Consider the following 17,167-nt stretch of genomic DNA (forward strand, 5'->3'; position numbering starts at 1 on the left):
GATGTGGCGACTTCCTCCATAAATGGGGAATACTTAATTCGGCAGCGTGCAGTTGTGGTGCTGTGAAGCAAACAGTTCGGCACATTGTGGAGCAGTGTCCTCTCACTGCCTACCAGGGAAACCCAAGAGACTTTTTTCTGCTCTCACCCTTGTGTGTTGAATATGTAAATAATTTGAACCTGTAAATACTTCAAATTGTAAATATTATTTATTATTATTGTATCTATAATGTGATGTGGAGAAAAGACATCAGGCATGGCTATTACATCAGTCCCAAAAGACAGAAATATCCTATCAAAAGCTAGTAAAACAGAGAAAAGAAACTACCCAAGTCTTAAGAAGAATAAAAAGACAACATCATAAGGACACCCTGCAGTTAATTGAAGAACAGTTCAGTAAAACTAAATCAAGGGACTACTACAAAACCTTCAGAAAGCAGCTCCAAAAATATGAACCCCCGACCCTACTGATGAAGGATGAAGATGGTAAGCTGGCCCATAACAATAAAGACAATGCAGAAATTCTGGCTAAACATTTCAACAAGCTTTTAAATTGTGAGGAACCTACAGAACTCCTTCATTTGGACACCAACACCCCGATAAAAACATCACCAGAAAACATCAATCCCCCCACAATAAAGGAAGTCTACCAAGCTCTGAATAAATTAAAAAAACTACAAAGCGCCAGGAGAAGATCAGACCTTTGCGGAAATCTGGAAATATGCAGGAACCTCAGCAAAAGTTGCCCTCCATCAACAACTTGTCTCTATCTGGATTAAAGAAGAACTACCAGAACACTGGACAACAGCCCTCATTCATCCTCTGCACAAAAAAGGGGACAAAACCGACCCTAATAACTACAGGGGAATCTCTCTCCTAGACATAACATACAAAATATTTTCAATAATCATCCTTAATAGGATAAGTTTACAACTTGAGAAAGAACTAGGAGAATATCAAGGAGGTTTCAGACCCTGGAGGAGCTGTCCTGATCAGATCATGAGTCTTAAGTTGATAATGGACTATAACAGGAGAAGAAGCAGAGATATGGTGATAACATTTGTAGATTTCAAGAAAGCTTATGATTGCATCCATAGAGAATCTCTGTTTAAAATTTTAAGGCACCTTGGACTACACCCCAAATTAATAAACATGATAAAATTGACTCTCACCAATACCAAGTCAAAAGTGAAGTTTAGGGGGGAAACATCAGAGACATTTGAAATTAAAACTGGACTACGGCAGGGAGATGGGCTCTCACCACTATTATTTAACTGTGCTCTAGAAATGGTAATGAGGGAATGGTTTAGAAAATGTCCCCCCAAAATAAAGATTGGCCGAAAAATCAAAACAAATTGCCTGGGTTTTGCTGACGATTTAGCATTACTAGCAGTGGACATAAAAGAAGCAAAAACCCAGATATCAGAACTTCAAAACATTGCAAATAAAATTGGCCTCAAAATATCATTTGAAAAAACAGAAATTATGCCCCAAAAACCAACACAGCTAAAAGAAGTCACCATAAATGGTAATAAAATCAAAATAGTAACTCAGTTTAAATATCTTGGAGAAGTAATAACACATAACTTAAATGAAAAAATCTCAATCCAAGTAAGAACAAATAGATTAGCTAAAGCACAAAAATTAACATGGGATATCTACAAAAAGAAATGTCTATCAATAAATACAAAAATAAAACACTACAACACAGTTATAAAACCAGAAGCTACATATGCAGCAGAAACACTCTTTTACCTGAATAAACAATCAAAGACTGACAGACTTCAGAAAATTGAAAGGAGGATTGGAAGAACCTGTATCAACAAAAAATATCAGAAAGATGGACAGTGGCGGTTAATACCTAACAAAGTCGTGTACAAAGAGCTAGAACCCATTACAGATACTATGCGTAAGAGGAGACTGGGATTCTTTGGACATATCATGAGGATGCAGGACTCGAGACTTCTGAAACAACTAGTACAACACAATCTCGTCTCAAAAAATACCACAACAGGATGTAAATGGATCAGAGAAGTAAGAGAGGATCTGAAGGAAATAGGCCTTACAACAGAAGACACCAAAAATAAGATAAAATTGAATACAAAACTCAAGAATAGAAACCTCCGCTTTACCCTTACACAAAACAAACCAACAACACGCACATTTTCAACTGAGGAAAGGGCACGAAGATCGGAGCGTCTGAAGAAGTACTGGGAGGACCGCAAAGCCCGAACAATCCCTTCAAAGAGACCTGAACGACGGACTGACTAAAGTGATCCTATGTGGTCATAAAAGAAGAAGAAGAAGAAGAAGAATGTGATGTGTTAGCCATACGCTAAATAAATAAAATACTGTATTTCCTCGTGTATTAGACCCACTTTTTCTCTGCTTTTATAGCCGTAAAAAGTAAGGCATAGTTTCAATATGCGATAGCCTCCCATTTTGTCCAATGACTTCTGGGTATAAGAACTATAAATTGTACATGTATGTATTCTACACTGTTCTTAAAGAAACTTGTGATAGGACATATTGTTTTATTTATCATATTATGCAATATTAGGCCTAATACAAAATAACTTAATAGCCAGTCATTTGTCTCTGTCACTTGAGCAGTAGGCCTATCGCTAGAGCCTTGCACGGATATCCGCGAAGTTACTGTCTTGGCGGATGCAAACTGTATGGCAGTGCGGATAATTTTGCTGATAATATTTACAATATCCGCGGATATTGAAGTTTATTAATTTTCACTCAGGCATACTCTTATTTTTGCTTGTCGTTAGGTGACCCTTGACAGTGTTATTGGAGAATTGTGACATATATAAAGAGACTTGAGACCAAAAAGCCGTAAATCTGACCGAAGCCTAACTGGCTCCTGCCCACAATTAATGGAAGGAAGCAACAAAGGTCAATATGTTGGTAGTTGTCGCAAGAGAAAAAATTCCCTCGTAAACCTGAGACTGTTGGGTCGGGCGCCAGGTATCAGGCCTATTGTATTATATTAACAGATCTATTCGTTTCATTACCTTGGATGTTATATTTATACTGTAGTTAATATTTGCAATATCCACGGATGCGGATAACCATTTGCGGATCCGGATGAGGGTGCAGATGAAGGAAGTGCGGATATAGAGCGGATGCGGATAATATTTTGTATATCAGTGCAGGGCTCTACCTATCGCACAGTAAAGCTAATCACTGCTTTAATTTGAATTATCATCTTATGCTGCCAACTTCCCAGCTACTGGCGTTGTCGTCATCCCAAATGACGTCATCTTCACTGTCTGTTGGGCTGAATGGCTCAGACAGTTGAGGGGCTGGCCTTCTGACCCCAACTTGACAGGTTTGATTGTGGCTCAGTCTGGTGGTATTTGAAGGTGCTCAAATACGTCAGCCTTATGTCGATAGATCTACTGGTACATAAAAGAATTACTGCGGGACTAAATTCCAGTACCTTGGCGTCTCCGAAAACCGTAAAAGTAGTTAGTGGGGCGTAAAGCCAATAACATTATTTATTATTCTTCAGTGCCATCAAGAGGATTCCAGATCCCATCTTTTTAAAACTTTAAAAAATAGTTTCAATCCCATTTATATAGTCCAAACAGTGAAAATCTATTTAGTTCTTCTTCTGAGTTAAACTATGTTGTTGTTTTTTGTATATTTCGTATAGTTTGCCGACATTTCAAATACATTGCGAGGTATTTCAGTCTATTGCAGTCGAGAGCTGGACTCCTTAGTCTGAGAACACGGGTGATACAAGCGGGCCACGTAATACTAAAATCAGATGGTTCAACCTCAATAATGCCTATGTATATCAGCACATGTCGAAACACAAACAACCAAGTCAAAAGTTATACAGATACCAGTTGAACCACACCAAAGGACAACAAAACATTGAAACAGAAAGACCTCCAGCTCAAGACTGTTTTAACGATCAACATTTCACAGTTTTTTAACTTTCATCATGTTTTTAAAAAACTTTTTAATTAACATTTCATTGTGTGTGTTTCCTATGTTATTTAATTCAGTTTACATGTCTTACTGAGGATGACACAATGCCAGGTCGAAACATGTCTATTTATATGTAAAGTTTTGTCTTAATTGGACGTAAAATGTATAGTATTGACTAGGAGGATTAAAGTAGTTTTGTACAATTTTGTAAGAAATTGTACTTCCGAATGTAATACATAGTGATTGGAAGCATTCTTTGGATAACTGCGGTTGTTGAAAGCCAGACCTTTATTTTTAAGTATATTTCATGCTTGTTCTCTACATTTTTTACATCAGGATTTACCTGAACTGCTGTAACTGAGATAAGAGAGACTGCATTGTTTAGGTTAGGTATGCTATCAAGTGCCTGGATAGTGCCAGAAGTTCCACGACAAAAAGTATATAAATGAATAAGGGGAAAGCTTGCCGTATTTATGGAGGTAATGAGTTTTATTATCATAATGTTTAATTTCATACATTCATTGTCTCCATTTTTTTATTAACGCATACGATGTTTTGTTTGACGTCTCAGAAAATCGTAAAAGTGGTTAGTGGGACGTAAAACCAATAACATTATTATTATTTATTAGGTATGTTGATGAGTATGATTGGATTGTTTTTATCTCATTTTAAACGTACTTCTCTCCATAAATTACCTATATTGGCCTGAGTTATAAGATATTAAACGATCACTATGTTAATGATCTCGCCTGCTATATTAATAGATACAACTGTGAATATTTCTCAACTTAAGTCAACTCACGTCCTCATCCCTGCCTTAACATTAGAATACCGTTCCTTTTTTCCATTCTCTTGTCTGTCTATCCCCACCACACTCCTCATTGCACACAACATCTCCTTGCCAAAAATGACCATTATTATTCTATCCTCCACTGACAAGGCTGCAGCCAAAAATTTTGGACCTATGTTATTCTTTTATGTTTACACTATCCACGTGGTCTTACATAGTAAGTCGCTACTCTCCATCTATTTCTTCAACTCAGATATTTTACTCCTGCTAGCTGCCTTGCCTGAGCATTTATTCCATGAGTAAGTTAGGAATAGGATGATGAAGCCTGATGTACTGTACTGAGAAACCCAGTTTGGTCCAGCTAAATCCATTTAGTAACCTCTCAACACTCCTCAGAGGTGCCAGAAGTTCAGATCCCTGTAAAATACTCTGTTAATAAACAATAATCGTCACTTCAGACATGCTCAGCATTGTAGTGTATCCTCTGATTGCTGGGATATCCAAAAGCAGAGCTTTAGATCCAGTAACCAATGCTGTTGCTTGCTTAGCACCACCGGGGGATTGTGTGTAGGGTACTTTGAGGTTAAATGTATGAATGTCAAGCAATTACCTGTACATATTTTTTTTGCAGTAACAGTTTGACAATTACAGTGTATCCTTATTCTACTATACTTGACATGAAATCATCAGTGCTGTTGGGCATGTTGGCAGAGAAGCAGAATTGACTTTTCACTAAGTTGCTTGCGATTCTAATCCCATACCAATGAAAAGTCACATACCAAAATTTAGGGGTAATGTGGCTATGATCATAATATCAACAATCACACAAAATTACAGGCTTCCATTCTTCTCATGCATTTCCACTGTTTCTATTTCAACCCACTCCGAAGCAGAAGTATTGAGCTCGATAGCTGCCTTCGCTTAAATGCAGTCAGTATCCAGTATTCAGGAGATAGTGGGTTCAAACTCCACTGTCAGCAGCTCTGAAGGTTTTCCCGTGGATTTCCCATTTTCACACCAAGCAAATGCTGGGGATGTACAGTAATTAAGGCTACGGCCGCTTCCTTCCCACTCCTAGCCATTTCCTGTTCCATCGTTGCCATAACACATATCTTAGTCGGTGTGACATAAAGCAACTTGTTAAACGGAAAGAAAAAAAAAGGAGTAAACAAAGAAAAATTGTTTACATGGAATTAATAGCTGACAGAAGCAAGTATTATACTGATGGTTCTTGTCCATGCTGTCTTTTCTCCTTCCTTCTCCTTCTGCTAGTATGGTAAACTTTTCTAATGGAACAACTTATGGATGTTGTAGAAAAAAATTTCTCTCTACGGTGCAGTAGTTTTATTTTGTGAATGATATATAGTAATAACATTATGGATAATAATAATAATAATAATAATAATAATAATAATATTCATTCATTCATTCATCATTCATTATCATTATAGAATGTTAAGTCTTTCAGCGTTCAGTCTGCAAGCCTCTGTGGATTTACTCAGCGTCGCCACAATCCTCTATTTGCAACTAGTGCTGTGGCCTCATTTAGTTCTAAACCTCTTATCTTTAATTCATTAGAAACTGAGTCTAACCATCGTCGTCTTGGTCTACCTCTACTTCTCTTACCCTCCATAATAGAGTCCATTATTCTCCTAGGTAACCTATCCTCCTCCATTCGCCTCACATGATCCCACCACTGAAGCCGGTTTATGCGTACAGCTTCATCCATCGAGTTCATTCCTAAATTAGCCTTTATCTCCTCATTCAGAGTACCTTCCTGCCATTGTTTCCGCCTGTTTGTACCAGCATTCGTTCTCGCTACTTTCATGTCTGTTACTTCTAACTTATGAGTAAGATATCCTGAGTCCACACAGCTTTCACTCCCGTAAAGCAATGTTGGTCTGAAAACAGACCGATGTAAAGATAGTTTCGTCTGGGAGCTGACTTCCTTCTTACAGAATACTGTTGATCGCATCTGTGAGCTCACTGCATTAGCTTTATTACACCTTGATTCAATCTCACTTACTATATTACCATCCTGGGAGAACACACAACCTATATACTTGAAATGATCTACCTGTTCTAGCTTTGTATCACCAATCTGACATTCAATTTTGTTGAATTTCTTACCTACTGACATCAATTTAGTCTTTGAGAGGCTAATTTTCATACCATACTCATTGCACCTATTTTCAAGTACCAAGATATTAGACTGCAGGCTTTAGGCACAATCTGCCATAATACCAATATAAATGGTCCGTTATTGGACATTATAAATTTTCCAGCCAACTCATTCCTGGTTGCCAGCGTTTTGCCCTCGTGTGCCAGGCTGGGCTCATCAGTTGGTACCTAGTACACCTACCAAGACGCTGGCTAGTGCATACCGTGGAGGCCACTGCGTAGGCTAATTTTAGCCACCGGCAGTGCAAATGCACTATGAGACACTTCGTCTCATTATCAAAAATTGATGCCTGTTTGGCCATCAGATGATATAAATTTACTCATTCAGAACAAATATTTCAGATTACCTATGGGAATCAACATCTATACCACACAATCTGCCATTACGACCAAGTCGTCACCATAGGCCAGACTGCTTACTACATTTCCACCTAACTGAATCCCTCCCTGCCATTTTATACCTTTCAGCAGATGATCCATGTAAACTACAAACAGCAAAGGTGAAAGATTACAACCTTGTCTAACCCCTGTAAGTACCTTGAACCAAGAACTCATTCTACCATCAATTCTCACTGAAGCACAATTGTCAACATAATTGCCTTTGATTGATTTTAATAATCTACCCTTAATTCCATAGTCCCCCAGTATGGCGAACATCTTTTCTTTTGGTACCCTGTCATAAGCTTTCTCTAGATGTACGAAGCATAAACACAACTGTCTATTCCTCTCGTAGCATTTTTCAGTTACCTGGCGCATACTGAAAATCTGATCCTTACAGCCTCTCTGTGGTCTGAAACCACACTAGTTTTCATCAAACTTCCTCTCAGCGATTGACCACAACCTCCCAAGATGCCAGTGAATACTTTGCCTGGTATACTAATCAGTGAGATACCTTGATAGTTGTTGCAATCTTTCCTGTTCCCTTGTTTATAGATAGGTGCAATTACTGCTTTTGTCCAATCTGAAGGTACCTTACCAACACTCCATGCTAATTTTACTACTCTATGAAGCCATTTCATCCCTGCCTTCCCACTGTACTTAACCATTTCAGGTCTAATTTCATCTATTCCTGCTGCTTTATGACAATGGAGTTTATTTACCATCCTTTCCACATCCTCAAGTGTAATTTCACGAACACCATTTTCCTCCTCCCCATGAGCATGACTGTTGGCAACACCACCAGGAAGATTTCCTTTTATGTTGAGATGTTCAAAATATTCCCTCCACCTCTCCAGTGATTCCCTGGGATCTATTATGAGTTCACCTGAATTACTCAAAACACTGTTCATTTCCTTTTTCCCTCCCTTCCTAAGATTCTTTATTACTGTCCAGAAAGGTTTCCCTGTTGCTTGACCTAGCCTTTCCAGGTTATTACCAAAATCTTCCCACGACTTCTTTTTGGATTCAACAACTATTGTTTCGCTCTGTTTTTTTCATCTATGTACAAATCCCTTTCTGCCTCGGCTCTTGTTTGGAGCCATTTCTGATAAGCCTTTCTTTTACGTTTACAAGCTGCTCTCACTTCATCATTCCACCAAGATGTTTGCCTTTTCCCATCTTTACACAGAGTTGTTCCTAGGCATTCTCTTGCTGTTTCTACTACAGCATCCCTGCATGCCACCCATTCTCTTTCTATATCCTGAACCTCTTTACAGTCTATTGTTCGAAACTTCTCACTAATCATATCCGTGTACCTCTGTCTAATTTCCTCATCCTGGAGATTTTCTACTCTTATTCTTTTGCAGACAGATTTCACTTTCTCTACTCTAGGCCTAGAGATATTTAATTCACTACAGATCAGATAGTGGTCTGTATCATCGAAAAATTCCCGGAAAACTCGTATATTCCTAACAGATTTCCTGAATTTGAAGTCTGTTAAGATATAGTCTATTATGGATCTGGTACCCCTAGCCTCCCTTTGTAGCGGAGAATAATCTTATGCTTAAAGAATGTATTCATAACTGCTAAACCCTTACTAGCACAGAAGTCCAGCAAACGCTTCCCATTCCTATTAGCTTCCATGTCTTACCCACATTTACCAATCACCCTTTCGTATCCTTCAGTTCTATTTCCAACTCTCGCATTGAAATCGCCCATTAGCACTATTCTATCCTTGCTATTGACCCTGACCACGATTTAAAGATAAAAATTTCATAATGTTCCGTATTGAAATGTATCACAATTAAATTGATATAATAAATAATGTGTTTCAACCTATTCAATACAAATAAATACGAAATGTAGAGTTACATTCCTATTTAATTAAAAGTGGAAGCGGTACTGGTTTCGACAATGCATAGGTAATAAGGAAATTAAAGATCAAGTCCACATAAAAACAGTTTAATAGGCAATATAAAATAACGGGGATGGGCACTGTAAAATTCAGAAGAAGTAGAAGGTAAGTCACTGAAAAGAAGCAAGGCGCAATGTTCTGAACAGCGGCATAGCACACGCAAATTTCGGCATTGTCTCATAATGTTTATGAGAAGCGGAGAATAGTTAAATAAGCCAGCTTGCATACACTGTCAGGCGCAAAGTCATTACACAATCCAACAAATATGAAAATCCAAAATCGTGCAGAAGCTGAAGACAAGTAGCTCAATTGAAGTCAATTGCCAGCTCCCGAAGATCAGCGCGACATATTCAACGTCAGGCACTGTGTTTTCAAACGCCGATGGAACTTGATGAATAGTTTAATGATCCAGTATTTGCTTCGGTCGCAAAAACATAAATATAAATATATATATATATATATATATATATACACATATAATACAATTCAATATAATTGTAACAACTGCAGCTCCTCATACATCGGACAAACTGGCCGCAACTTCAACATCAGATACTCCGAATATATCAACGCCATTAAATACAACAGATTCTCCGCTATAGGACAACACATACAAGACTCCAAACATAATTTCACCAATATTGATAAAGACAAATACTTAAAATCATTAACAAAGGCCCCCTCCTAAACACTGCTGAAAATTGTTTTATTCATCTTGACCAATACTTCAACCCTAATTTCAATTTAAATGGCATTTCTGAAAAACCCAATATCCTATTTGACTTCCTAATTCTTCTCAAAAATTCTACATTTCTAAACCCAAATTCAATTTTCCATGCCTTACAAAGGTCCTACCCACATTTTCTACCTCCATTAACCCACCCTCCTAACCCATCCTAAACCACCCCTCCTTTATTTCCCTATCTTATCCTTTCCCATCTTTTAACTTCAAATCCTTTTAATCTTCTCTTATCTACTAATCCTCTTCCTTTGTCAACTTATTCTATCTTTCCTTTTCACCTCTCCTCAAAATAAAATAAAAAAACAACCTACTTTCCGAATTGAACTGTATACTAATATACTATATTGCCACCTGCATTTTGGGTCTTCACATTCATATTTAAACTCATGCCTTGCGCTGTCTTTGACTACTTCAATTACGACCTGAATTTTTATCTTCAAGAAATAGCACTTTGTGCATATACGTTTTTAATTTGTTTCCGGTATTGCACTTTTTACCATTTTTCTCTTCACAATTGTTTTTTACGTCAACTGTTCTAAAAAACTAATCTACAAGATCCTGGTTACTTATTTCAATTATATTGAATTGTATTATATGTATATATATTTATATTTATATTTTCGTGACCGAAGCAAATACTGGATCATTAAGCTATTCATCAAGTTCCGTTGGCGTTTGAAAACACAGTGCCTGACGTTGAATATGTCGCGCTCATCTTAGGGAACAGGCAGCGCCTGACGGTGTATGCAAGCTGGCTTATTTAACTATTCTCCGCTTCTCATAAACATTATGAGACAATGCCGAACTTTGCGTGTGTTATGCTGCTGTTCAGAACATTGCGCCTTGCTTCTTTTAAGTGACTTACCTTCTACTTCTTCTGAAGTTTACAGTGCCTATCCCTGTTATTTTATATTGCCTATTCAATTGTTTTTATGTGGACTTGATCTTTAATTTCTTTCTTACCTATGCATTGTTTTTTGCGTTTTATTCGTCTGATGAAGACCTGGATGGGGGTCGAAACCGGTACTGCTTCCGCTTTTAATTAAATAGGAATGTAACTCTACATTTCGTATTTCTTTGTATTGAATAGGTTGAACTACCTTATTTATTATATCAGTTTAATCCTGACCACGATGTTACTCAATTCTTCATAAAACTTGTCAACTTCATCCTCATCTGCACCCTCACATGGTGAATACACTGAGACAATTCTCATCCTAATTCCTCCAACTGACAAATCCACCCACATGATTCGCTCATTTACGTGCCTAACAGAAACTATGTTGCGTGCAATGGTATTCCTGATAAACAGCCCTACCCCATACTCTGCCCTTCCCTTTCTAACACCCGTCAAGTACACTTTATAATCTCCTATCTCTTCCTCGTTATCTCCCCTTACCTGAATATCACTTACTCCTAGCTCATCCAGATGCATCCTCTTAACTGACTCAGCCAGTTCTATTTTCTTTCTTCCATAAGCCCCATTAATATTGGTATTTCCCCATCGAATTCCATTTTGTTCGCCAAGTTGTTTCCAAGGAGTCCCTCGCCTGTCAAATGGGAGTGGGACTCCGTTACTCCCATAGGTCCAAGGCTTGCTTAAAATGTTCTGAGCTCGGTAAATTCATGAAGCAGGATGCCACCCTACTTGCACATAGTCCAAGTGAGGATCTCTCCTCTAACGTGTTATGGACCACCAATGAATTGTATAGTCCTAGCCGCCTGAGCACAAGGAGGGCCATGACTCAGGATATGTCCGAGATGCCCACTCCCATTCCATAGCAACTTGTGTCCCGACTCTCAGGACCACTTACTAGGCCACTCAGCCTTTGCCCATGGTTCACGAACTACGACATGACTACAGTAACCCACACCATGAACCATTAATAATAATAATAATAATAATAATAATAATAATAATAATAATAATAATAATAATAATAATAATAATAATAATATTTTTTATTATTTTTATTTTTATTATTTTTATTTTTTATTATTATTTTTTTCTTTCGTTTTTTCGAGGGAGTGTGGAAAATCTTTCATAAGACACTTGTGAGGGTCCGCACTCAACTAGCGTGTGAAGATTCTTACCCACTAAAAACCACACTCCCTTTTCCTACATTTATCTCCGCCCCGGAAACTGCTGTTGCATTACTTCAGGACGGATGTCGTGCTTAATGGATCTTGTGCTTCATCTTCCTTCTTCTGCTTTACTGTCTGTCGTAATCATTCTTCTTCTGACGCAGGATATTTTCTACGTAGACTGCCACCTGGTCCAAAGATTCTTGACTTCGTAGCATTACTGACACGATCCCTTCTAGCGTCAATTCTCTCTGCATAACTTCTAAGCATCTTCTTTGTGGCAGCCAATGAACACGCACAAAGAAAGTATGCAATACATCATCGATATCACCGCAGTCTATGCACACTGGACTAGTTGCTAGCCTTAGTCTATGAAGAAATTTTCGGAAGTATCCATGACCTGTCAAGAACTGTGTGAGATAGTAGTTCACTTCACCATGATTTCGGCCAACCCATATGCCCAGAGAACGTATCAGTCTTTTCGTCCATTACCCTCTAGAAACATCTTCCCATCTGGTTTGCCATCGTTGCATTGTGCGACTAAGAGCCGAAGCCTTTGCCCTTTTCCTTCCTAGCTCTTCTTGTGTGAGCCAAAATTCTTGTCTTTCGAAAGCCAACAAGTCAATAGGAGCTACTGCTGCTACTACTAGAATCGCAGGTTCTGATACTGTATGATATGCGCAAGCAATTTGTAAAGCTGCTCTCCGTTGTACAGCCGCAATTCTTGTCCGATATTTCACAATTTTTAACGATTCAGCCCAAATTTCTGAACCGTATAGCAGTATCGATTGGACAGTCTACATGAGAAGCCGCCTTTTACTATATTTCGCCCCCTTGATATTTCCCATGAGTCTACTCAGTGCAGTCATGGTTTTCACTGCCTTATCTGTTACCCGTTGGATGTGGTCCCAATATGTAAGCTTAGTATCAAGTGTTACACCAAGATATTTTGTGCTTCTAGTTGTTTGGATGGCTATCTGCCCGATCTCCATCGGTACAACAGTATTAATTCTTTACCTTGTCAGGAGGACAATTTCTGTTTTATGAGCTGCGAGTTCTAACTTGTGATTTATCATCCATTCTTTAACACGTCGCATCACCTGATTCAATTTAAATTGAGCCAGCTCTAGGTTACGGGTTACTATCAGAGCAGCCACATCATCAGCATAACCCACAAATTTTACATCTTCTGGCATCTCCTGCCGTAACACACCATCATACATGATATTCCAAAGGTGCGGTCCAAGAATTGAGCCTTGCGCTGCACCAGCTGTGAGCCGTTTTCTTCTCTGACCATCTTCCGTGTCGACCGAGCTTGATAGCTGTAGTCGCTTAAGTGTGGCCAGTATCCGGTAATCGGGAGATAGTGGGTTCGAGCCCCACTATCGGCAGCCCTCAAGATGGTTTTCCATGGTTTCCCATTTTCACACCAGGCAAATGCCGGGGCTGTACCTTAATTAAGGCCACGGCCGCTTCCTTCCACTTCCTAGGCCTTTCCTCTCCCATTGTCGCCATAAGACATATCTTTGTTGTTGCGACGTAAAGCAAATAGCATCTTCCGTGTCGTATAACAATGTACAGTCTTTCAAATAGTCTCACAGTATATACATGAGATATTCTGGTACCTTGAAAGTTTCTTGTAGAGCTTCCAACACTCCATCTTGCCGAGTTGAAAGCATTTTGAACATCTAGAGTCACAAGAAGCGTCAGGTTTCTAGAGTAATAATTACCCATTTGAGCTCATTCTGCTGTCTTCACCACTTCCTTCACTGCATCTAGCGTTGAGTGACCTCTGCGAAATCCATGTTGTTGATCAGATAGGTTGCCAGCTAATCGGACTGCTGCTATTATTCTCGGCTGTAGTAGCTTTTCTAAACCTTTCCCGGCAGTGTCCAGCATACATAGAGGTCTGTAACCCCAAGTTTTCCCTTTACTGATCAGAACCAATCTACCTATCTTCCAACGAAAGCTAAAAATTCCCGCTTTCAAACAATGATTACCGAGCTCGATAGCTGCAGTCGCTTAAGTGCGGCCAGTATCCAGTATTCGGGAGATAGTAGGTTCGAACCCCACTGTCGGCAGCCCTGAAAATGGTTTTCCGTGGTTTCCCATTTCCACACCAGGCAAATGCTGGGGCTGTACCTTCATTAAGGCCACGGCCGCTTCCTTCCCATTCCTAGGCCTTTCCTGTTCCATCGTCGCCGTAAGACCTATCTGTGTCGGTGCGACGAAAACAACTAGCAAACAATGATTATAAATTCTCAACAGCAGTTGAGGACATAATTCGACTGCCACCTTTAGTACTTCTGCTGGAATACCATCTGGTCCAGGGGCTTTCTTATTTCTAAGGGAATTAATTGCTGTTATTAATTCTTCACTTGTAAAAGGTGGTACATTATCTAGTTCTTTCTCAGCCTCATCATCAATCCTCTCTGAATGATCGGGGAATAGTGTATGTATTATTTCTTCCATGGTGTGTGGATCCATGATAGGGCTTGGTAGCATCCCGAATTTCTTCATAACGATTTTATACCCTAATCCCCATGGATTTTCATCCACTTCCTTAGACATTTCCCATCACTTGTCAGCTTTACTCTTTTTAATTGTATTTCGCAGTCTTTTCTTCATTGTCTTATATTCTACTGAGAGAGCTTCATCGTTATGTCGTGCTCTTTGTGTCCTTCGTCTGAGTCACAGGTATCGTTTCCTCAGCTCAGCAATTTCTTCATTCCACCAAAATGCTGTGCGCTTGCCTCTCCGTTGTTTGATTCTGGTCATTGATGCGTCACATGCTTGCTGAAGGAGTCTCATGGTGTGTTCCACGCATTTATTAGCAATTATGCTTCTTTTGCCTCCGTGACATGTATCCATCATACAGTCCATTCCATTCTATATTACTTCATGAAATTTTTCTCTATCCATAGTGCCTATGTTCCATCTTTCTGGTTTGCGCGTGGTGATCCTTAGATGCGGAGTCTCTTGAAGTACACGAAAAGTGATATACTGATGATCGCTTCCAGTATATTCTTCAATTACTCACCATTCAGTTATCCTAGACGCAATGTCTTCAGAAGCAATGGTTACATCTGGTATAGTTCCCTGACATTCTGGTCGCCGAAAGGTAGTCACATTACCAACGTTGATAACCATTAATCCCAATCTGGTGGCCATCTCCATTGTACGCCACCCGCTAGAATCTGTTTGAGGCATGTTCCATTCAACTGCTTGAGCATTAACATCACCAGCAACAACTAGGTTAGTGTTCATTCCTTGCAGAGTATCTTCAAGCCCATCTAGTTTTATCTGGTAGTCAGAAATAGCCTCATTCGGGGTAAAATAACAGTTGGCAAAAATTACCTTCTCAACTGGGACCCAGACAAACTGAATATTTTCCAAGGTCTGGTACCCATATCGCAGCTATCCCTAAATAGTCTGAAAACCAACCTGGTTGATCTCTGTCTTGATATTGTTCACTAAGAATCAAGATGTCTGCTCTTATCTCATAGGTCATCTGCATCAATAGATCATTGGCAGTTAGACTCCTGTGTATATTGGCTTTTTAGCCTTTTCTAGTGCTTCACGAACACAATATTGCCTGAGCCAAGAGCATGATGTCGTTTTGACTCTTCAACGCCCATATCTGTGCAAATTATGCATCGTGGATTCGTTTTGCATCCTACTGCCTTGTGACCAGCTTCCCTGCACTTAAAGCAGAGTTTACTTCTGTCCAATCCTTTACAATTTCGTGCTTGATGCCCATATGACAGACATCTAAAGCACCGAGGAACTACGGCCCACCTTCTTGCTCTGCATTATAGCCACCCTACTTTAATTTTGCCTATGTCTAACAGCTTTCGTACCGAGCTCGATAGCTGCAGTTGCTTAAATGTGGCCAGTATCCAGTATTCGGGAGATAGTAGGTTCTAACCCCACTGTCGGCAGCCCTGAAAATGGTTTTCCGTGGTTTCCCATTTTCACAACAGCAAAAAAAAAAACCAGCTTTCTATCTCCATAATGGCGAGTTTTTGTCCCCTGCTGTTCGGATTTGTGATTGAGACCTTCAGTTCTTGATTAAGATTTTCTAATTTTTGTCTTACAGCCTCCTCTACGTCGGAAATAGTGGTGGCACTCTCCATATCCCGAATTTCTAATGTAGCTCTAGGTATCAAAACCTTTACACCATCATGTCCAAGAGCAACTTTAAGTGATTTATTAAAATTTTCTCTGTTCTCCTTTTCTGGGGCCTTATTAAATTAAAGAAGAACCGCTCCAGATGAAGTTTTCCTGATTGATCTAATACCAGCGCCACTGTCTTCCGGCTTTACCTTGCTGCAGATATCCTTCACAACATCTGCAAAGGTCTTTCCATTCATTGGTTTAATAAGTACGGCTTCTGGGTGGCTTCTTATAGTTTAACGTTTCCTTTGCTTGTTCTTTTTAACAGTTTCAGATACTGGTACTGGTTCAGGTTGAGTACCTTCATCTTCATCTGTCTTTTTCTGCCTCTCTTCCATCTTATTCTTCTTCTTGGATAACGCTATTTCCTATTTATCCTGTTCTACGTTTCTGTTTGTGGTGCTCTGTTCTACCTTCTCTTGAACGGGCAAATCCTTTTGCATTAATGCTCTAGTTGTTTTCCAAGCTTTTCTGTGTGTAGATCCCGCATCTAGGGCTTCCTCCAATTTCTTTAAACCTTGCTGTATTTTCGTCATATTTTTTGCTACTGAATTGCAAGAATACTTTTCAACAGGCCCCTGGCGATTTCCAGTTGTTCCTCTTTTAACATATCCTCCATAATTTGTTGAGTGATATCAAGCCTCAAATTTGTTTTCGCATTCTGCTCAATACTACTATTGCATGTATCATGCGTGCTCTCCATGTCCGTAATATTGTGGCCATGTTCCATAGATGCTGGATTAAAATCCAGTCACACAGGATTCCAGCTCCTGACATCGTGCCGTATAGAGAGTCCAGCTGGCCGTGACTCAAGTCGCAGTGAAATATCTATTCTCTGTTATTTTCTATGATGAAACTAAGGTAACCTAAAAACACAATTTCACTAACACACAATATCAATGCCTTGAACTTTACACCCACTACCGTTTATCCTATTAAATATTGAAAGCACG

At 39.2% G+C, this 17,167-nt stretch overlaps 1 protein-coding gene across 1 annotated transcript in view; it reads left to right on the top strand.

The window, feature by feature from the left end:
* GABA-B-R1 (gamma-aminobutyric acid type B receptor subunit 1) overlaps nucleotides 1-17,167 on the top strand; it is a 297,561-nt gene that overhangs the window by 132,756 nt on the left and 147,638 nt on the right. The window lies entirely within an intron of this gene.

Source organism: Anabrus simplex, chromosome 1, assembly GCF_040414725.1.
Source record: "Anabrus simplex isolate iqAnaSimp1 chromosome 1, ASM4041472v1, whole genome shotgun sequence".
NCBI classification, from domain to species: domain Eukaryota; kingdom Metazoa; phylum Arthropoda; class Insecta; order Orthoptera; family Tettigoniidae; genus Anabrus; species Anabrus simplex.